We start from the raw sequence: 24,535 nt of genomic DNA, 5'->3' as shown, positions 1-24,535 counted from the left end.
CTAATCAGAACAGGACTGGTCCACGGTAGCTCAGCAGATGTATTCAATTCACAATATAGGTGCATATATGGCAGCTGGCTTGTGACCTCTGGGTATAGTGTTGTGAGCCCGTCCGGCCTTATTTGGCTTTCATAATTTATTTATAAGGCGACACATTAGAGGTCAAATGGACCTTTGGACTCCGTTAAGAGGGATTTATCATAGTCACCAAATTTACTCATAACCCAAACATGAACAGCAAATTATTTTCAACATTCCAATACTATCAGAATAGGAGTCAGTAAATTTAACACATCATGACCCATATGGCCATAAATAACCACACACTTATCTCTCAGTACTAAATGATAAGCATATAAATACATTACAGGCTGACCAAAACGGCAGAAGAATCTCAATTTAGAGAAAGCATTTATCAGTAAACATTCAAGAGTTATCATACAAATTAATAACAACAATAACTGAATAATAGAGATGGTATACATTTAGAATCAACAGATGAATACATTCAAACCTTTGTTAATAACGTGTTTGAAAAGTGACACACTAACTAGCCTTCTAATTCAAAAAGCATGTTTGGACTTTATGCAAAAGAGAAAAATAAACAAAAATCTAATTTAGAAAACATCTAGCCTGGGTTCTAACAAAAATAGTGGTTGGTACCTAAAAGAAAAGAACAAAATCTGCAATAAAGACAAATGCATATTTGTTATACCTCTCCTAAATGGATCAGCAAGCAGAGGCATCTTCGTCAGTGGGGCATCCTTCTGGTCTTTATTAGGCAAGGAAAAAAGAAGAGAATTGGTTCTGTCAAAGTTGGGCGTAAGCTAACCAAACTGACTAAGCAATGGCATGAGGCTAAGGGAGACAGCAGTAACAGCATCTGGACATAAAGGTTCTGCTACAGAATATTCCCCTCTCTCAGAAGAGGAAGTCTTGATATATTGAAATCCTAAAAAGTAACTAGTAAGCTTTCCATTGGTCAGCCTCATGGGGAGTTCATGTCAGAACCAATAGGTTTTAACTTTCCATTTGTGATAAAGGTTTGACAGTCTTTCACATGTTTATGATTAGATCCTCTTCTCTCGGTCCCATCACCAGTTCCGTCCTGTGACATTTTTGTTGCAAAACATAACTTCACACAGTAGAACCATTGTCACGTCCTGGGAAAAGCAGGTCCTCATGCACGAAAGCTATTATTTGTAAGGATGATTAGAACATAACATTACAGCACATGGTTCTCACAGGAAAACTTGAAGAATCAATTTAACATTGTAATATTACATCAGGTCAGCACTGTGCGAACAAGGAATAATGAACAAGTGTGAATTTTGCTGAGAAAGAGAAAAACATTCACAAGCATCCTCTATTACATGAAACTTAATATGAGGTCCTCTCGAGTAGGCCCTTTATTGCAAAAAACTTTCATGTCTATTAAAATTTATTGCAAAACAGCCAATTAATTTTTGTTAATATAAATCTATAATACATTTTATTATATATGTGCACATTATTTCTCTAAGCAGTTAATTTCCATTAATATTTAATATGTTGTACACGTTATTTGCATGGTGCATGTTAATTCTTGACTCAGAATCATTGAAATATGTATTAGCACTATGTTATGCTCTCAAAGTGTTACCATTCCAGGAGCAATTTCTAAAAGTTTTTTAGCTTGTACCTGCACAAGCCACAAGTCAAACACGTGTGTGCACATGAGAGGGACTAGGGACTTTGAGAGGAGAAACAGAAGAAAATTAGATAATTGGTTAACTTCAAAAGATCACAACTGGCTGAAATACAACCTATTGGAGCAGGCTGGGGGGGGTCATAAGCTATCAGCTGCCTTTCTGAACTTTCGCCGGTTCCCCTCGCTTGTGTATTGGAACTTTGTGGTTACCTCTAGGAATGACAATTCTTAATTTTCAAAGTGTTCAAAATAAAAAGTGCCAGTACTTTGAGTCTCTGAGTGAAAGTCAATTTACATCATTGTACAGGACAGAATTCTGGCCTTAATCAGTTATCTTCCACTTGATTAGCCTAACAATCAACAGCAACCACCATGTATGGGTGCATAAAAGAGATGTTTTTTTATCTTGAGCCTTTCTGTCCGAAGGATACCGTCCTTATCCTAAAAAAGTAACCGAATTAACAGTGCTTGTAAGTGTTCTTGCTTATTTCTCTAAGGAGCTCTTGGTTCACCTTGATAACTATCTACGGTTCTCATTAGGAGGTCCCTAGCAAAAGAATCGGTAATTCCACCCAGATTTATGATTACAGTCCAGCACAGTAACTGCTGGAGCCAGAAAAGTCACTCCGTTTCGAATTGGACTTTGAAGGTCTATGAGGGAGTAGGGAATAATTGGGGAATCTGAATTATCACATCATATTCTCCTGGTTGCTTCATAGTCTTTTCTGTACATGTATTTTGTACCAAGGTTTCAGCAATGTTGAGGAGCTGGAGTCCATGGAGGAAACAGCCTGTTTTGTACGTATGAGAATTGTTCTATCCAAAGCGTCATTTAGTATGTTTGTGTGGCCTTTTCAGAGTTCATTACTGTAATGAGCCCCTTGGTAGATGGTTTGGTAGGTGTCTGGTCAGTGTTGAATGCACAATAGGTTTTCTGGCTGGTGCGTTCTGTTGGATGTTTGAGTGGTGCTTCTCAAGGTAAGCACTGTTGGGAGTTCCATGAGAGCTGCCTTATGAGAGTTGACCTGTGCCCTATGTGACATTTATGTGGTGTTCTTGGTGGCAAGTGCTTTTGTAAGCCAAACCGTAAGCAACTCTAAGTCATATCTGATCTGTGGTCAATGTGTGATATGTGACACTTTTTTTTAACACTTTTATCACCTTCAAAGCCCTGCCAAACTTAGACGCACCTTTCCTCACAAAACCTGTCTCACGCACCTTTACCCAATCACCAACCGAAAACCTAGGTTCCTTCACTTTCCACTTGTCATCATATCTCTTCTTAAATTTCTCTTCTTTCCACCTCACCCTTTCTCTAACTTACTCCACTGAGACATTCTCCCAGTCCGTACTCAGTTTCTTCTTAAACCACCACGGACACAATTTAGACGCAGGATGTCTTCCTTTCAGTAATTTGAATGGACTCACTTCCGTGGTACTTTGCGGGGTAATGCAATAATACCACAACTTCTCCCTTAATTTCTCTTTCCACATTCCCCCAAATCCTCTTGCCCAGCAAATACTATCATTAAGAACTCGATTGAATCTCTCTACTTGACCATTCCCTTGACGATCATACAGAGGTGTAGTAACATGTTTGATATTACTATATTTAAAAAAACTTTGCATTTCACCAGAAGTCAGTTGGACGCCATTATCTGAAATCAACACCTCCGGATATCTTTCCCTAGCAAATACGTCCTTGAAAAACTCAATAATAGCTGCAGATGTCGCCTGTGCAACCAACTTCACCTCTGGCCATTTGGAAAAATAGTCAATTAACACCAAAGCATAACGTGTATCTGTTGGAAGAGAAATAAATGGGCCAGAAACATCAAAACCTAACTTCTGCCATGGACAGTCCGGCCAGGGAACAGGTGCAAGGGGAGCAGGTACTGTTCTCAGCATTTTCTCAGCATTTACACACACACAACACTCCCTCACAACCCGATCTGCCATTTTGTCTAAACCAGGCCACCAAAAACAAGTGCGTATCAATCTTTTCATAGAAGATATTCCTGGATGACCACCATGTGCCAATTTCAAAATCACATCTTGCATACCCTTGGGTGGAATGCACTTCCCATTCTTAAACAACAACCCATTCTCTATATGCAATTCATCCCTAACTTTACCATATGGTTCTAACTCAGCAGCTATACAATTCCTTCCTGGCCAACCATCCCTCACATATCTCTTAACCTCTTGGAAAACTAAATCCTCCTCATCACACCTCATCCACTCATCTTCATGTATACTACCAAACTCGGCAGACATGTATCCAGACACAGAAGATACTACATCACTTTCCAAAATACTCACAACACCATTCCCTTCATCCTGTGGAAGACGCGACAAACAATCCGCTATAGCATTACTTCTACCGGGCACATACTCAATTTTAAAACAATACTCTTGCAACCTGGAAACAAGTCTGGCAATACGGGCAGTGGCATTCCAACCTCCACAGGGAGATAAAATACCTACCAAAGGCTTATGATCTGTCTGCAGAATAAAATTGGACCCCCAAATATAGTCCAGAAAGTGCTCCACAGCCCAAATGCATGCTAGCAATTCCTTCTCAATTACTGCATACCTTCTTTCTGCATCCGTCAATGTGCGAGAGGCAAACGTAACATTCAATTTGTCTTTCCCACATCTCTGAGATAAAACCCCACCAATCCCATACATGCTTGCATCAACAGTTACTATGCATTGTGCCCCCACACAAAAAGGCCTCAAAGTAGGCGCCTGTATTATTTCTTTTTTAATCCTCTCAAATGCATTACTCTGTTTTTCTGTCCATACATACTGGACTCTTTTACGCGTAAGCTCCCTCAAAGGCTCCATTTTTGTAGCAAAATTCTCAATAAATTTGCTATAATACTCACACAAGCCAGTGAATGATAATAATTTTTCACGATCGTCAGGAGCAAGAGCATTTACTATTGCTTCTACTAGAGATCGTTTTGGTACAACCCCTTCTCCCAAAATTGTATGACCTAGGTACTCAACAGATTTCGAGAAGAACTTGCACTTCTTCTCCCTTAAAGTCAAACCACTCACACTCAACACTTTACAAACATTTTCTACATGCAGTTTGTGTTCAACTTCATCTTTTGAGAAAATTAAAACATCATCCTGAAAACACTTCACATATTTGTCCATGTCTTTAAACAAATGAAACATCGCTCTCTGGAAGACTGACGCTGCTGACGCCAATCCAAACGGCATCCTCTTAAATTGGTATAACCCTTGTGGGGTGATAAACGCCGTGAGATGTCTAGAGTCTTCCGTTAATTCAATTTGGTGATACGCCATTCTCAAATCCAGTGTGGAAAAAATATTTGCCCCCTCCAGCATACTAATGACCTCATTTATCTTGGGTAAAGGATGGCAATTCACAATGATGTTAGCATTTAAAGCTCTCAGATCCACACACAGTCTCAAAGATTTGTCAGATTTTCGTGCTAAAACGATCGGAGAAACCCACTCAGAAGATTCAATCTCTTCTATCACACCCTCATTCACCATTTCTGATAAGATCTTCTTTAATTCTTCTCTGACACTAATGGGAACATTCCTAAGTTTCTGAATTACAGGTTTGGCATTAGCCTTGACTTTAATTCTGTGGCTGTAGTTGGTCAATTTGCACAATTTACTAGTGAAAACTTGTGGAAACTTAGAAGTAACCCACTCTGTTGCCTCCCTTGACTCTATCACTAATACAGGTTCACTACACCGGGGATTCAAAATTACACCCAATTTTCCTTGGTCCCTCCATCCGAGGACATTAACCCCCTTAACTGCAACATACAATTTAATATTGGCACGTCTCTCTTTAAAAATGATTACAGTTTCAACGAAACCAGTCACGTCAATAGTCCTCCCTTCAAAACTTTCAGCAATAATATCTGGTTCCTTCAAATCGGTCAAATCCCAAATTCCTTCAAAGACTTGCTTAAAATAATCTTGTGTAACAATTGGTCAAGGTGACCCCGAATCTACCATTAACTCCAGCCTCCTCCCAGCAATTTGTACCTCACATCTAGGTCGTTTTATCCGTTCGCACACTATTTCATCCCCATGCTTGAGTGACAACACCATGCCCTTTTGCTCATTATCACACTTCAGCCAATCATCACCATCTTTACCACTACTAACACACGCCATCTTCCCTTTGGCAACATAGTCATTTTTCTTGAAATCTTTACATACCCCAGCAAAATGTCCCAACCTTCCACATTTCATACATTCTTTTCCAACTGCCGGACACTGGGTCGACGATGCAAGATGGTTCACACTACCACAACGGAAACAGGATAGTTTCTCCACCCTATCTTGTCTCACCCATTTCTTACCAACACCAGTATTCTTGACACCAGGATTACCACTCCAATTACCACCCATCATTGCACCCACCACCTCAGATTCAATATTATTAACTTTATCGACATCCTGTACAGATCTCATCCACTTCTCAGATTGCTCTAGAGCTTTCGCAGTAGAGATTACGTCTTGCAATTTAGGATCCCCCATAACCCACAGATGTTCTTGGATCTTCCTGCTTTTCACATGCACTATAATTTGATCCCGTATCATCTCATCAGTCATATCACCAAAATTGCAATGTATAGATAATCCTCGAAGTGCTGTTAAAAACTCATCAAATGTCTCATCAGAATGCTGTGCCCTGGTATAAAACTTGAATCTATTTAATGCTAGACTTGCAGTAGGTTTAAATCTCTTCTCCAATCTCATTAGCGCTTCCTTGAAAACGTCCACTTCTCCCTCCATTTGATTTTGTATCAGTACTGGGGGTAAAGTTCTGAAAACCATCTGCCCCTCAGAGCCTAAACAATGTAATAAAATATTTTTCTTCCTATCTTGTGACATATCGTCATCATCAATAGCTTTCATATAAGTCAAAAACTCTTCCTTCCACCTAGTCCAATGCAATGGTGGTTCTCCCTTGTTCTGTAAAAACTTTGCAGGAGGTTCAAACTGCATCTTTTCTCCCTTTTTCTTTTAATACGTATATTTATATATAAAAAGAGGGGGGGAAAAAAAAAAAATGAATTTATGTAACTGACTTTACTTGTTCATAAAGTTAATCCATATTTGTCACAAAGATGTTGCTTTTCTACATTTTTCCTTTAAAGTCCTTCTTTAGGGACAATAATTGAAGAAACCGTCCGATAGTCCTCTGTTTGTGTCTAGGAGACAAAGTCCCGGCTCCACCCAGAACAATATGCAGAGAACAGCAAGGACGGCAGGAACAGCAGGAAGCTGGTGTACTCCAGCACAGGGCTGCACAAATAAGTAAGGTATATTCCTAATGTAATCCTCAATACAGCAGACTTCCACTTAAATCCAATCCGGTACGATGTGATGATTCACTACCGCGCGTAGAGCACAATATGTACAACACGCGCTAGGATTCACAAAAGGATGTCACGCAGCGCGTTGATCAAACTGGGCCGCGCGACCAAACCCACAACGGCAGTTCAAACGGGCAGGCAAAGGCAGCGAAGAAGGAAGAACAGAAAGCAAAAAAAAAAAAAAAAAAAAAAAAGCCCACCTTCACTGGCGTGCCTCCATATCGCGCATCCGTTCAATTTATGTGTTTCCTTCTGTAGAAATTGCGTGAAGTACTTCTCCTTCACCTCCTTCGTAGTGTGCGCCCAGAGCACGTCCTGTCAATCCTTTAAAAGTCCACTACTTTTTTCATTGAATCTTCCTTTCCCTCGTCGCCAAAATGTAATGATGATGACACATGTAATCTTGTATTTCTTAAGTTTATTTTCTCAAGATTTTCAACGCATTCTTTCTCAATCGTTTCCAACATCAGAATGACGTCCTCCTCCACCTATGTTCCTCATCCCCACATTCTACATTCCACCCCTCAACCTTCCACTGTACTTACACATACAACAAATGTTTACAGCCATTGCAGCATGGGGGAGACTGGAGGAGACTCTCGCAGTGGGAGATGGCTGAGGCGACTTCAATGGGCACCTTATTTGAAGTAGCCTCCCTTTTAACATTCTAAGATTTTCACAGTCGATACACTATCCCTCAAGGCCACGTTCTTCTACACAGGGCGCTTACCAAGGCGATTGTCAAACATTGGCAGGTCGGACGAGCAGAACCACCCATATCGGGGGTGGCTCATTATCTGACGAATGCTACTGGTACCCACAAAGCAGTGACCTGGCTTTATAAGAAAGTACGGCTGACTCTATGCAAACGGCTTGAAACTCACAAACAGAAATGGGAAACAGACCTAGGCATCCGAATCACGGACGAAGACTGGGAGGACGTATTAGCTCAGACCCCAAAGGTCTCTCGAAACGCACGGTTCAAACTTATAAATATATACGTCTTACACAGGGTCTATCTGATGCCAAGCAGACTTCTGAGACATTTTGGGCTGACAGAGGCCAAATGCCCAAGATGTGGCACCCTGGAAGCAGATTTCCTTCACATGTTTCGAACTTTTCAAAATGCGCGGGAGATTTGGGGGTCGGTTACTGACTCCTTAACAGAAGTGATAGATCAGGAAGTTCCTGATGATCCCAGACACTTTCTATTCAGGGGATATCAACGCAGGGCCCAGTACAAGGTAACCAATCAGTTTAGAGATCTGGCCCAGGTGCTGGCTAAAAGGGAAATAGCAATGACTTGGAAGGCGACTCGGGGACCTCAGGAAAGAACATGGAGAAGGGAGGTACTGAAATGGGTGTGAGCTGAAAACACAGTTAGACACCGGGAAGCAAGGCAGTGACAAGGCTTGTTGGAGAGAGCGCGAGCATAGGGCACTTTGGTATGTGAGTACGAACACTTGGAAGAGACACCCCAGGATGAAACGCCATCCCACTGAAGAACAGGAAAGGATACACATAATGGGGACGAAGCGACTAACTCCTCCACACCGCAAGAGCATACAGAACAGCTGACGAGGAGTGAGGGGAAGCACATACCACAGCAACGAACAATGGGAACATGAAGGCACTTTGCATGAGCAAGGCACACAGGGGAAGGGATGGGAGGGGGAGGACAATTTGTTACCCAATTGGGGCTCTACCTTTGAGAGGCAATAGATCGATATCATAACCCGTCAAGAAAAGACAGGAGATCCGAGATTCATAGCCACCAATCATAATCGAGAGAAAGATGTAATGTTACGTATAATCTGTATATTATTTACTAAGATGTATGTAATGGATTTCGAAAATATGAAAGCAGTGTTTATGACAACTGTAAAGATGGAAGGGAAGAGCCTCAAAAGGGGTTGTTGTACTGTTATAAATAAAGAAACCCAATAAAATGTGTTTAAAAACATCAATAAGAAATAGAACAAAGACCTAAAAGGAAATCTACATGATGGGACTCTTTTAGACAAAATGAAGAACCACCAATCACAAAAACGGATTTTGGATCGAGATCATGCAGATATGCACATCGTCAGCTTTCTTTTATACTGTTGAACATGCTGTTAGCAAAAACATTTTTTTGGCTAAATATTTTGTGACCCGATAACATATCCTGTGTGTCATCGCATCGTTGAACGTTACACCGAGGACCGGACACTGGTAATCAATGAGATTCCTTGGCCACTTCAGTAGGAAAACAGGTTCAGGCATTGGTATATCCTGAGGTATGGTTATTGTTTATTTTTTTTATTTTTTGTAGGACTAATTTTCCCGAGGTCTCAAAGGGATACAGAATCAATGCAGAGCAATAGAAAAGCACACATACTAAAACAAAATATATTGAGGGCGATACTGTTTGAAAAGAAACGTGTTTTACCTCATACCTATAAGTAAAAAGAGAAGGAACAAGTCAAAAAGTACAAAGAGCGTCCCAGGGTCTAGGACCAGCAACTGGGAAAACCTTATTTGTGGTATGTGGGTTTTTAGCGAAAGGGGGACAGGTTTTGGGTGTCACGCATCCTTCTGGACATCTCAAGCTTTCTGGCAAGTAGGAAAGTTTTTTCAGCAGTACAGCCTTTAAAGTAAGCTCAATGTGAACTGAATGCTTGCCCTTAAAGGTAGCTGGTGCTGGATTTATGTGTGCATGAGATGTGCTCACAATTTGTTGAGTTGAATTCCGTCCACGGTCTGAGTGCCATATGGCTTTTAGCAGAGGGAGGCACATTTTGTAACGTCTACTGTTTATTCTGAGCTCTGTGTAGAGAGTTGTGATGATTGCATTACTAAGAGCTTACCAAGGATGTAATGCATTTAGAGGAGAAACGAGTGCTGTATGTGTTAGCAACCAATGAGCTGCTGGACACAGGACTCAGCTTATTGTTGAATGTCACACATCCTAAATTGTTATGGCACCTCCCCACTTATGATCAGAAGGAGAGGTGTTCTGCAAGTTTCTTAGAGCACAGTAAATAAAAGCTATTGGCGGAACTGCAGAATTCAAAGTGGCATGAAAAATTTCAGACTTGGGTTTCTTCATTGTGTTCCATACAAACTGCATGAGTTCCAGGAAGAGGGCATGGACTCACCTTTAAAAAATACCTTTTCTAGATGAAGGCCTGTCTAAAGGATGTTATCCGAGATCCATAATCCAGAATGCTGCAAAAACTGTTCCTGTCTCATCAGTTTTGTTTCAAGCAAATACAGAAAGGTGGCAATCATGAGAGGATAATGCATTAGCTAGAGATGTCATGCCTTTTTGGTTATAATAGAAAGCCAAGACTGAAACCTGAAGTACGTTATTGTCATTTGGACCAGGACATGCTTAGAAGGACCTACTGAAAGTCTTACATCCCATTCAATTGTAATGTCACACCATCTTCAGGTCTTAGGTTTTAGGGCATCAACAGTCCAAGCCGGCAGGCTCACCACCACCATATTATGAACTCCCACCCGGATGGCCAGCACCGACGATGCAACTGCATTGGCTTCGGTTTTAAGAGAGAGCTGAGGTCAATGCAAATGTACTGTTGGTGCAACCAGCACACTCGGAATGTGTACTGTCTGCCACGGCAGAAAGTGCGCATTCCGAATGTGCTGACAGGGGAGCCTCGGCACTGCCCATGACATTGCCCCCCTCTGACCCCATCTCTGCCTTCCCGATGGCCTTTTCATGGCAAGGTCCCCGCTATGTCATAGACGGTGGAAAGGCAAGTCATGATCAGCACCGTCGTGCTTGACCACAACTTGCACCGCCGCCAACCCATCGGGATCTATGATCCTGGTGGTGGTGGCAGTCTTGTGGCAGTCTGACCACCAGCATCATAATCTGGTGGTCAGACCACCAAGATTGCAGAGGTTGGACTGCCACTACAGGTACTGTGGGATTAGGACCGCTGTACTCATGAGTCCCTTAGTGGCAATTTTGATCCAGCTGAAATAAAATGGGCCAGACCCAGTTATTCTGGATCCCAGTAAAAAGAGAAGTTTTGCAGCTCATTATAGCTCATTATAGAATCCGAGGAGGATCCGTGAATAGCTGAAGCACACTTTCTCTACAACTTCCCCATTTAAGGTGACTGCTGGGCCTTCAATTATGTTGTTGTGCAGCATTAGGGTCGAGATTTTTAAGTGACGTGATGGTCATAGAGAAGAGGTGCCTGTTCTGGTAACTCTCCAAAGAAGAACAATCATTTTAAAGAAAGAAGATAAAACCTCACTGAGATTGCTACATGGGAGTGGCAGACCCTTGCAAAGTATGTTGATATCTCCGAGCATCTGGAAGGTATTTTGGGTTATAGCCCCACTTTCTATGACCTTTTACATGCTTGTTATGTACTCTAGGTTGCCTGGATATGGGAAAAGTTAACAGTTTTTCCATAAGAGCTCTAGACATTTGCGGCAATAGACATTCTTAACAACAACCATGCGGTTCTTAGACATGGGCATTTGATGTGTTGTGGTTTTCCAACCCTCTACCAAGTTTAGTGGATTCAGAAATATCAGCTGTTAAAAATAAAACACAATGCATCTGGAGGCCAAAAATCCAGCTAGAGTTTAATGTGAAATAGCAAAGGAATCAGATGACAAAAGCATGACCAGGCGCAGAGGCCTTTGTGTACTGTGGTATTATAAAATACCTTATGGACCAGCCCACAAACTCATCATGTACAAAGACCCTTCACATCTGTGCTTTAATGAGAAAAAGAAGTGCTGGTACTCACTAAATTGAGTCACGATATATAAGGATGGGGTTAGGAGTCGGTTGGATGCTGGTTCTTGGGAGCGGAGGACAGAGCATAAAGGTACAGAGTCATGTTTGCCATTGGTAAAGTATTCTTTTCACTCTTACAAGTATTAAAGGTATATTTAAAAGTCTGCTTCAAATTTCCCACATGTGTTCAATAATTCTGTATATGTGGCACATGAATGACATTTTTATTCAATTAATACCTTGTTTGCTATTGTGACCTTCTGAAATGTTAATGCAGGCCATTTCATATAAAGGGATATATGGAAAATCATTTCTATGTCAAATGTTCTTCAGCACAAATTTGCTAGCTTTACATGTTTGCATGATGGATAGCATGGGCCATATTAGATGAACACTGGCCTTGGCCAGACGCTTTTTGGTCCTCATGTTGGTTCAACACTGTAATCTTGCCCACCACTGTATAACTTGGCTCTTCCTAGAGGGAGGATTGTGGTGTCTTGGGCTAGAACACAGTTGGTTAATTACACGGGCACCATTAGACCCCAGTGGGATATGCACACAGTCAACTGCATTTAAATTTGCAGGTCAAAGTGGACCATGATTCTAAGGAACTTCAGTACAGATTTAACAGGTCAGAGTCTATTCACACTAACCAAGAAATTTTTTATCTTACTCTAGCAATGTACGATGTTGAGCACTGTGGGATTCTGGTTCAGTCTATGTGACCCTAACCCACTCTATATGGCCTTGGGCAGACATAGCCTGAGCATGGCCCATTACTGTTTAGTCATGTCCCAAAAAATGTGAGATCTTAAATCAGTGTGTCAATTTTTGCGCCGCTGTGATTTTAGGTCAGCACTGTGTATTATTGAACCACTGCTCTCCTGTCATGTGCCAGTAAAGATGGATCTTACTTCAGTACTTTTTCATCTAGGTTCAGGGATTTCAAATCTTGAACCACTGCTCTCCTGTCTTGTGCCAGTAATGATGGATCTTACTGCAGTACTTTTTCATCTAGGTTCAGGGATTTCAAATCTTGGTACCACCGTCCCTGCCAGAATTTCAGATCCTGACAGACTGATACCAGTGCAGGTTGTAATTAGCCAGGGCGGTGCTGAACTCAGAGCTGCACTGCTGATTACAACCTTGTTCTCCGCCAGCCTTTTCATGGCAGTTCTACCTGCCATGAAAAGGCTGGTAGAGAACAAGTGCAGGGGACCACAGGGGGGCGCTGCCCATGCCCGTGGCATGCCCATGGCATGGGCAATGCAGGGGTCCCCCTGCCCAGCACCCTTAAAATGCACACTATCTGCTGTGCAGACAGCGCACATGTGCACGGGTGCTGGTGCCCCCTGCATGCAACAACATTGCTGCCAGCTTTATTATGAGCCAGCAGCAATGCTGCAGCACCTTTCCCACTGGGCTGACCTTGGTTTCCGCTGGTCAGCCCAGTGGGAAAGTGATAATAGGGCTGGCGGGGAGGTCACCAGCACGGCAGCAACCACCCCGTCTGAAGTTTTGCAGACGTGTGTTTCCATCCACAAAACCCCTGATCGCCCACAAATTATGAACCCTGCCTCTGTTTTGCTTTCACTAATGACCGAGCTGACAAAAATCTCTGGAATACACTGCTTAGTTTAAAGAAGACATTTATTATTACTTCACCACGCCTGAGAGAGGAGATTAGTAGGTTGGAGGCACACGTTTAAAAATAGTCACAGCAATAAAAGGAAAATATATCAAAGTGATTCTCAACTGCGATGTACACAGCAAATATATGTGATTATATTATAGCATAACTGTCAAGCAAAGAATAAAAGTCAAAATTCATCACCGTAGGGCCTATCACTGCCCGTCATCTTTCTCATGCCAGCAAGTTGATGACCCCTGTTCAACTGCGAGAAAGAGATTTTCCACCCTTGTGGGACAGGTCAGGCAGTTGACATCCACTCCTGAATGAAGTCTGGAAAAATTCCCCCTCATTGCTGCCCAGGGACACCTTTTATAATGTTCAAAACATGCTGGCTACTGTAAGTCAGAGTTGGAAGAAACAAGCGTTGAAAGTTGGCTAAGTTTTCAAGGCTGTCTCTCCCAAGGCCGAAAAACACAAAATATGCGCTTCCTTATCATCCTATCGTGTTAGGTAAGAGAAAATCCGAAAAACACAAGATTAGTTTACCATGTGGAAAAACACAGCTCATCTGCAATGTCTCAACTGCAATGTCTAACGCCACAATAAAGCCAATAGGCAGCTAAACTGAATACAAAATGTAATGTATAAGGCCACGATAAAGCCAATAGGCAGCTAAACTGAATACAGAATGTAATGTCTAATGCCACATTAAAGCCAATAGGCAGCTAAACTGAATACAAAATGTAATGTGCTACTGGTGAACATTGAAACACAAAGTCAGTGGTCAAACATAATTATTTTCATTACAGCCTCCTACTGCCACACTTGCATTGACGTCTGGCCTCCTCACTCCGGGCTGTCTGACCACCCAATTACAACCCTGGTGGTTGGACCCACCAGGGGACCGCCATCCCCACCAGGAACTCCGCTCACTGCCAACCTTTCCATGGCGGTTTCACTGGCATAGAAAGGGTGGTGGTGAGGGTGTGCTGGGGCCACAGGGGGAGGCCTGCACTGCCCATGCCTATGGCATGAGCAGTGCTGGGCACCCCTGCCCAGCACTGTCGAAATGTGTGCATTCCGAGGGTGCTGGTCAGCCCCCACTGTGCTTCATGATAGCACTCGGTTCCTTTAAGGGGGCAAAGTGCTATCTTGAAGCACTGTTTTTAGCAGGAATGCTCTATTGCAATGTTCCTGCTGGTCAGAACATCGTAATAGGGTGGGGGGTGCCACCACCATGACAGTGGCATCCTCCCTGCACATTTGATGGTCCCACTGTGGGACTGCCAAACTTGCAATGAGGCCATTAGGTTGGCAGACTGCACAACTCCAGATACAGATAACAATCCAAATTTAACTTGCACCGTAGTGAAATGTTTACAACAGCACCATGGCTCAAGAAGCCAAAACCAACAATGCAGAAAGATGGCACAATGCCTTCCAAGCGACAATATGGAAAACCCAAACTATACTCTGAAATTCATAGAAGCCCTGCAAAATAACAAAGCTTCTAACAACTGAGAAACAAGCCATCAGTAACCCAAATTAAACCTTAAATAAGTATACAAACCTGAAGAATGTGCAACATGCTACAGTATCAAGTAAGATAAACGAAGGAGTACACTACTTAAATAGCAGAATTCCTATTATAATATACCTATTTACCTTCACACTAACCAAGAAGCCTTAAAATGGGTACACACCACCACAACCTAAGGATTTTTAAATAACATATTATTTTTAACAATTAATTAAAAATGAATACATCAATGACCACAAAGCACAACATTAGAATTAAACACAAAATAAAAACAAGTAAATCAAATACACATACATGTAAAATAACACACTGTAATTACAGCAAATACACATACATATACATAAATAAATTAAACCTGAAGTTGTATACCTGGAGATCTCCATCAGCATCCATTGTAGCAAATTATAATCCACCAAAAACAAAAAAGTGAAGTTCAAAAAAGCCTAAAGAAATGCAAAAATAAAAAATAAGTTCAAGATAAATCCATCAAGGCAATCCAAAGTCATAAGAAAACATTAAAAACCTGAAAAATAAAAAAAGACAAGAAACACTACAGAAACCCAAAAAGTCAAAGGAATAAAAATAAAAATATTGGTTTACCAGAAACCACATTAGTTTCTTTAAAAACAAGAAACCACAGGTCCAGAGCAACAATAATAGTAACAGACATTTGTTAAAGTGCAGCGTTCAGCTGACATGCATCTTGGTGCTATATACCCATGCCAGTTCCAAGAAATGCAAATCCACAGGCGAGATCTTATTTGTAAACTTGTCAACACATCATAGAATACCAACCCACACAAAACACATTGTTCAACTACAACATAAATAATACATTACAAATGTAATAAACAAAAGATATAACATGACAATATCTAAAAGAACACTAGAACACCACCAAAATCTAAGTAGGGATAACACACAACACTACTGAACAATAGAAGGCAAACTATGACTAACTAACTCTCAAAATACATCTAACCCTATTACTCACATTAACTAGTTCTACCCACATCGCCAACCCCAAAACCTTCTAGAAAAAGTTCTTATCTTCTGAAAAATATCAGCACCAGGTCCGTGACTCACTTCTAGCAAATTTGATTTAAAATGACAGAAATACATTACAAAAGTACACCTAGGGACTCAATATGACTGTGGTGGTCTTCAGACGGTGGTGGTCAGGACTTCTGCTGTGGCGGTGGTCTGACTGCCAGGGTTCCACCAGCACTACTAGGATCCATGATCCCGGCGGCTTGGCCGCGGCAGAGATCATAATCAGCCAGGACAGCCCTGCATGCAGCACTGCCCTGAAGATTAATCAATCATTCAATCATTTGTAGAGCACGCTACTCACCCGTGAGGGTCTCAAGGCGCTGGGGGTGGCAGGGGAGGTTCTACTGCTCGAACAGCCAGGTCTTGAGGCGTTTTCTGAAGGTCAGCAGGTCCTGGGTCTGTCATAGGTGGACAGGGATGGTGTTCTAGGTCTTGGTGGCGAGGTGGGAGAATGATCTGAGGCCGGCTGTAGTTAGGTGGATGCGAGGGACAGTGGCGAGGGTGAGGTAGGGGGAGCGGAGTTGACGGTTGGGAGTGTAGAAGGTGAGTCGTTCGTTGAGGTAAGCAGGGCCAGCGTTGTGGAGTGCTTTGTGGGTGAGGAGCTTGAAGGTGATCCTCTTGTTGATGGGGAGCCAGTGTAGATCTTTCAGGTGGGCTGAGATGTAGTTGCGGCGTGGGACGTCGAGGATGAGGCATGCGGAGGCGTTCTGTATATGTTGCAGTCTATTCTGGAGACTGGCTGTGGTTCCAGTGTAGAGAGCATTGCCGTAGTCCAGTCTGCTCCTGACGACGGCCTGGGTGACCATCCTTCTGGTTTCGGTGGGGATCCACCTGAAGTTTTTGCGGAGCATGCAGAGGGTGTTGAAGCAGGAAGATGAGACGGCGTTAACTTGCTGGGTCATGGTGAGCGATGAGTTCAGGATGAATCCTAGGTTGCGTTCGTGGTTGGTGGGTGTCAGTGCGGTTCCTAGAGTGGCTGGCCACCAGGAGTCATCCCAGGTGGAGGGGTTGGAGCCGAGGATGAGGATCTCCATTTTGTCTGAGTTCAGTTTCAGGTGGCTGGTCCCCATCCAGTTGACGATGGCCTTCATTCCGTCATGGAGGTTGGTTTTGGCGGTGGCGGGTCCTTGGTGAGTGAGAGGATCAGCTGGGTGTCATCGGCGTAGGAGACAATGTTGAGGTTGTGTAATCGGACGATGTTGGCAAGCGGTGCCATGTAGATGTTGAAAAGGGTTGGGCTGAGGGAGGATCCTTGGGGAACACCGCAGATGGACTCAGTGGCTTCAGATAGGAAGCGAGGGAGGCAGACTCTCTAGGTTCTGCCAGAGAAGAAGGAAGTAATCCAGTCCAGGGCTTTGTGGTGGATCCCTGCGTTGTGGAGGCATTTGCATAGGGTGCAGTGGCAGATGGTGTCGAAGACAGCCGAGAGGTCTAGGTGGATGAGGGCCGCAGTTTTGCCTCCTGTCTAGCATGGTCCTGATGTCATCGGTGGCAGCGAGGAGGGCGGTCACGGTGCTGTGGTTGCTACAGAAACCATATTGGATATGTCCAGGGTGGTGTTGTCTTCAAGGAAGCGGGTTAGTTGACCGTTGATGATCTTCTTGGTGACCTTCGCCGGGAAGGGGAGGAGGGAGATGGGCCGGTAGTTCTTGAGGTCTCTTGGGTCTGCTTTGGGTTTCTTTAGCAGGGCGTTGACTTGGGCGTGCGTCCAGATTTCTGGGAAGGTGGCAGTCTCAAAGGAGCTGTTGACGATCATTCGGAGTTGGGGCCGATGATGGAGCTTGCTTTGTTGAAGACGTGGTGGGAGCAGGTGTCGGAGGGTGAGCCAGAGTGAAAGGTGCCCATGGTTTTGATGGTATCATCATCGTTGATGTGGGTCCAGGAGAGCAGGAGGTTGGTGTAGCTGGGGTCCTGTGAGTCAGGGGTTGTGGTGACAGCAGCTGTTGTGGGCGTCGAGGAGTTGAAGCTGTCATGGATGTCCATGATCTTGTGGTGAAAGAAGGTAGAGAGGGAGTCGCAGAGGTCTTGCAAAGGTGGGGTGTCGGTGGAGCAGGACCTGGGGTTGTTGAGTTCCTTAACAATGTTGAAGAGCTCTTTTCTGTTGGATGCATTGTTGTTGATGCATTCCTTGTAGGAGGATCTCTTGGTGGTCCTTGCGGATGACGTTCTTGAGGGCAGTGTGGTTGATCTCAGTTTGTTCGTGGCGCCACTTGTTCTCAAATTTTCGGCACTCCCGTTTGGAGGCCTGAAGGTCGGCGGTGAACCAGATATCCTTAGTGCTGGTGCAGTTGTTGGAGGGTTTCTTGATGGGGCAAGGGTGTTGGCGCAGTCGTCTATCCATTGTCTGAGGTTACAGGCAGCTGTGTTAGGGTCGGCGGTGTTGGGTGGCGGGGCTTGGGCGAGGGTGGAGATCAGTTGGTCTTCAGTGACCTTGTTCGAGCTGCAGCGGGGGATCTGTTGTGGGTGGTGGTGCGTAGTGGGTTTTTTGAAGGTGAAAAGGATGCAGCGGTGGTCAGAAGATTATGATCTTGTTCTCCAGTAACAATGCCATGAATATAATGGCAGAGAACAGGTGCAGGGAGCAACAGAGAGGCCCCTGCACTGCCCATGCAGTTTGCATGGGCAGTGAGGAGCTCCCTGCCCAGCACCTTCGCAGACATTGAACACTGTGAGGGTGCTGGTGCACCCTGCGGGCTACAGCATTGTCGCCAACTCAGTTAGGAGCCAGAGACAATGCTGCAGCCTGTTTCCTGCTAGGTCGGCAAATGGAAACTGACGTTTCCACCCTCTGACCTAGCGGGAAACTCTTAATAACTCTGGCAGAATGGTCGCCACGAAGGCAGCAGCCACCCTGTTGGGAGTTTGGCGAACGGGCTTTCCCATCTACCAAACTCTTAATTAGGTCCTTAGCAGTAAAAGAAATGGCCGCTAAGTTAAAAAAAAAGGCGATTTCCTTATGAAAAACAATGGGACTTAAACTACTAATTATTTAAACCAGTTGAAAATGATGTAAAAAGTATCAACAAACTTACTATGAAAATATTGATAATTATGTAAAGTATAAATTAAAAATGAATTCTATACTTTAGTGCTATTTATAACACACTTTAAAAAGTATATCAAACTTGTTATAAAAAATGTATGTCTAACAAATGTAAATGGTTACAAAAATATGCCATATTTCCAAAATTGTTGCAAAATACCAATGTTAAAAAAATATATACAAATTATAACATGTAATGTCTTTAAAAAATAGAAGAAATTTTGTTATAAAATTAACAATAAAAATGTTTTATTTTTTGTTTCAAAACTGTATGTGTTTAAAAAATGTACATTTTAATATTAAATAAAACATTAAAAAAGGAAAGAAAAATACAAAACTCAAAAACTGTGCAATTTGCTGTCCTTTTACAACAATTCAATACTAATGATGCATGTGAAAAATATAACACTTTTAAATCTCATAACAGAAATCTACTCATCTGATTGCTATGGCAAGTCAGATTTTATCAGGATGATCTACTTTTAGGGCTTCATTGCCTGTTTCAGTGAGAGAGCTGGAGCTTGCAAAGCACAAGTGCTCCGTTAACTCTGCAATTAAATGAGCAAAGAGGATGCACTTAAATCTTGTCTTTGGGCCCAAATACGAGTTTGGCAGTCAAGGACAGGCTGCCAAGATAGCAGCATCCTGACTGCTGAATTCCGGGGTGCCCGTGGGGCTGGTGGTGTGTTTGTGCTGCAGTCATTGCAGCGGCACGCTTTGGCTCTAGTAAGAGCCTGAAGACCATGCCGGCCATGCTGTGGGGCTGCCAGCCAGTTGGGTGCACCATGTCCTTGCAGTATCCCTACCAAATGACACAGTGCACTCACAAGACTAGCTGCCACTAGGAGGCTGGGAGTGTGGGAGTGTGTGATAGCTCGCATTACAAAAGGGCATAATTGCCTCAAGGCCATTGTGGCCCTTTCCATGTCTTCCCCTATGCACTAACAGGCATTGAAACATAAGCAGACAGCATTTGAGGTCTGAGGGTGAGGTGACAATTATGAATCTGAAGTATTTTATTCTGTGCTATTTTCAGGTTTTTTTACACCACACAGGACTACTTATTTTGATAGGCTTTAACCCCTTCCCCGCCACGGACGTAATGGTTACGTCCATGGCAGCGCCCGTGTGGGCCATGGACGTAACCATTACGTCCTGGGACTGGCAGTCGGGGGAAGCGCTAGCGCTTCCCCCGAGGGCCGCCCCCCAACACCCCCAGGCCAGGGCTGAAAGGGGAATTCCTTCCCCTTTCACACCAACCCCCCCCCACCCCCCCCATGACGTCAGCGCGCGATCGCGCGCTGATTTCAGGGAAAGGGGGAAAGACGCGCTGGAAGCCATTTGCTTCCAGCGCGTCTAAGGGAGAAGGTGAGTTTTTCACCTTCGTGCGGGGTGGGGGTGCTCTCAGAGAGGCATCGAGGGAAAGGAAAGGGTTTTCCTTTCCCTCGATGTCTCTTTGAGCATTCCTGCTGCCCGATCGCGATGCGATCGGGCAGCAGGAATGCCCACTAGACACCAGGGATTTCAGTATGTGTGTGTGTGCTTATTAGTGTAGGGGAGCGACCCCTTGGGCAAGGGTCGCTCCCCTTTGGGGGCACATGTATTTTACGTCGTTTCTGCCCCCCCTGGGGGCAGATTGGCCCTATTTTTAGGCCGATCTGCCCCCAAGGGGGGCAGAAAGCCACTAGACACCAGGGATTTTATTGTTGCTTTGTATTTTTTGTGTTGGGGGGCGGCCCCTTGGGCAAGGGTCGCTGCCCTTTGGGGGCACATGTATTTTACGTCGTTACTGCCCCCACTGGGGGCAGATTGGCCCTATTTTTAGGCCGATCTGCCCCCAAGGGGGGCAGAAAGCCACTAGACACCAGGGATTTTATTGTTGATTTGTATTTTTTGTGTTGGGGGGCGGCCCCTTGGGCAAGGGTCGCTCCCCTTTGGGGGCAAATGTATTTTACGTCGTTTCTGCCCCCCCTGGGGGCAGATTGGCCCTATTTTTAGGCCGATCTGCCCCCAAGGGGGGCAGAAAGCCACTAGACACCAGGGATTTTATTGTTGATTTGTATTTTTTGTGTTGGGGGGCGGCCCCTTGGGCAAGGGTCGCCCCCAGGGGCCCTCATGTATTTTTGGGCAGTTCTGCCCCCCTTGGGGGCAGAGAGGCCTATTTTTTTTAGGCCTTTCTGCCCCCAAGGGGGGCAGAATCCCAATAGCGCCAGAAATAGTATGTATGTATGTGTGCTTTGTGTTGGGGGGTGGCCCCTTGGGCAAGGGTCGCTCCCCCCAGGTGCGCAATGTATTTATTGTCGTTTCTGCCCCCCTTGGGGGCAGATTGGCCCTATTTTTAGGCCGATCTGCCCCCAAGGGGGGCAGAAAGCCACTAGACACCAGGGATTTTATTGTTGATTTTTATTTTTTGTGTTGGGGGGTGGCCCCTTGGGCAAGGGTCGCCCCCATGGGCCCACATGTATTTTTGGGCAGTTCTGCCCCCCTTGGGGGCAGAGAGGCCTATTTTTTTTAGGCCTTTCTGCCCCCAAGGGGGGCAGAATCCCAATAGCGCCAGAAAGATATGTTTGTATGTGTGCTTTGTGTTGGGGGGTGGCCCCTTGGGCAAGGGTCGCTCCCCCCGGGGGCGCAATGTATTTATCGTCGTTTCTGCCCCCCTTGGGGGCAGATTGGCCCTATTTTTACGCCGATCTGCCCCCAAGGGGGGCAGAAAGCCACTAGACACCAGGGATTTTATTGTTGGTTTTTATTTTTTGTGTTGGGGGGCGGCCCCTTGGGCAAGGGTCGCCCCCAGGGGCCCACATGTATTTTTGGGCAGTTCTGCCCCCCTTGGGGGCAGATATGCCTATTTTTTAGGCCTTTCTGTCCCCAAGGGGGGCAGAATCCCCATAGCGCCAGGGATACTATGTGTGTGCTTTGTGTGGGGGTGTGGCCCCTTGGGCAAGGGTCGCCCCCCCCCAAAGGGTGCAATGTAATCTGGGCGATTTCTGCCCCCTCCCCTTGGGGGTAGATTGGCCTTTTTTTTTTTAGGCCCATCTTCCCCCAAGCAGAGAAGACTAGACACAGGGGAAAATGAAAAAATGGTTAGTGGCGGAGTGTTTGTCAACTGGCGAAGTATTTGCTTTTATGATAATAACAGTTTTTCTCCTTTTTGTTTTAGTTCAAAGCTTTTGCTGACTTTGCTGTGGCTTGTTGCAGTTTTGGCAGTAGTTGTCCTGCGGTTTGCGTAGTTGCATGTTTTAGGTAAGTAAATAAATTTACTCCAAGTGAGTATTGTTGCAATGCATGAATGACATGTTTGTAGGTGGTGTACTGAATGCAGGATTGTGTGTGAAATTGTCCTTAGAGTTATGCACAATGATTATTGTGTTGTCTTATGTCTAATTTGCTTTTTTTTTTCTCTTTTTAGTGGGATATCGTTGGTGATTGCTGTGGCTGTGCAGAGTAGTTGCTGGTGAGTCAAGCTTTTTCAGGCAAGTGAGCAGTATAGTTTTTGAGTTTATAATTCTTAGTGATAAACCTATACTTTGTTAATTATCTTACACAGTGCTGGTTGTTGGTGGTGTATTTGTCCAGTTAATTTTAGTAGGAGGGATCATGGCCAGCCGTAGGATGACCGCTCAGCAGGTTGTTAGTGTGCTTTTTGAGTCATCTTCTGACCATGAATATGAGACTGACTCTGCATCTGAGGCAGAGGAGGAAGTGCAGGATTCTGGAAGTGAATTTTCTGTCAGAGATGAATCATCTGATGATGAAGCCACTCTCAGTGCTGATGAAGGGCCTGTTTTAGAGGAGGACAGTGATGTGCCAATGGTGCAGGAGCCAGCGGCTGAAAGGCTTCCCATTGGAAGACCTGACGCATGGGTTGCACCAAACATGGAGCAGCCACAGTTGCCTGCGTTTACTGGTTTTCCAGGGTGTCGAGTTAATACGGAAAACTTTTTGCCCGTCAACTTTTTTGAGTTGTTTATGGACGATATATTTTTGGAAGAGATTGTTGAGCAGACTAATTTGTATGCAGAGCAGTTTTTGAGGGACAACGCTGCCAGACTTAGGCCACACTCTAGAGCTAGCCGGTGGATTCCCACAAATCTGGAAGAGTTGAAAAAGTTCTTGGGTTTAACTTTTTTGATGGGGCTGATAAGGAAGCCGTCGCTGTCTTCATATTGGTCTACTAGTCCCTTGATGGCAACTGCTATATTTCCTGCCATCATGAGTCGTAACCGGTATGAGCTTCTTCTTCGGATGTTGCATTTTGTAGATAATGCTTTAGCCTTGCCACGAGATCATCCTGATTCTGACCGTCTTTTTAAGATTAGACCTGTCCTTGATCATTTGGTAGATCGGTTTTCAGAGATCTATGTTCCAGGGAAAGAAATATCTGTAGATGAGTCTTTGGTCCTGTTCAAGGGTCGTTTGGTTTTTAGGCAGTACATTCCTAGCAAGAGGGCACGGTATGGAATTAAATTGTATATGCTGTCAGAAAGTAGTACAGGATATGTTTATAATTTCCGGGTCTACACTGGTAGGGATTCCAATATTGACCCCCCTGGTTGTCCTCCCACTTTTGGAGTTAGTGAGAAAATTGTGTGGGAACTTGGTAGACGACTGTTTAACAAAGGTCACCATTTATATGTAGATAACTTCTACACTGGAGTTCGGTTGTTCAAGGAGTTGTTCAGAGTGGACACTGTTGCTTGTGGCACAATCCGCTCTAATCGGAAAGGCTATCCAAAAGAGCTTGTCTGTAAAAAACTTGAGAAGGGACAGTGCAGTGCCTTGCGGAATGATGAGCTGCTAGCTCTGAAATTTGTAGACAAGAGGGATGTATACATGCTAAGCACCATCCATGATGAGAGTACTTCACCTGTGGCTGTTTGGGGTCAGGTTGCCGAAGTGCGCAAACCTGTGTGCATCTTAGACTATAATAAGCACATGGGTGGTGTTGATAGAGTAGATCAGAGGTTAGAACCTTACACTGCTGCTCGTAAGTCTTATGTGTGGTATAAGAAATTAGCGCTTCACTTGTTCCACTTGGCAACTTTTAATGCTTTTGTTGTGTTTAAGGATAGTTCTCCAGAGTCAAGGATGACATTTGTGAAATTTCAGGAGTCTATCATAGCTAGCCTTGTTGTGCTGGAACAGGCAAGAGTTCCAAGAGAAGCAGTGGTGGAGGATGTGGCTAGATTGAAAGATCGTCACTTTGCTGAGCACATTCCTCCCACGGCCAAAAAAAACTTTCCTGCTAAGAGATGTAGAGTCTGTGCTCGAAGAGGTATCAGGAAGGAGACTAGGATGTATTGCCCTGATTGTCCTTCAAAGCCTGGGCTGTGTGTGGGTGGCTGTTTCAGGAGCTACCACACACAGAAGAATTATTGGGAAATTCCGTGAGCGTAAACTGGTGTTTTATATTTTTATATGTTCGGTTTC

Source organism: Pleurodeles waltl, chromosome 6 (assembly GCF_031143425.1).
Source record: "Pleurodeles waltl isolate 20211129_DDA chromosome 6, aPleWal1.hap1.20221129, whole genome shotgun sequence".
Classification (NCBI taxonomy): domain Eukaryota; kingdom Metazoa; phylum Chordata; class Amphibia; order Caudata; family Salamandridae; genus Pleurodeles; species Pleurodeles waltl.
The sequence above is the reverse complement of the archived record's forward strand: the minus strand, read 5'-3'. Positions refer to the sequence as shown.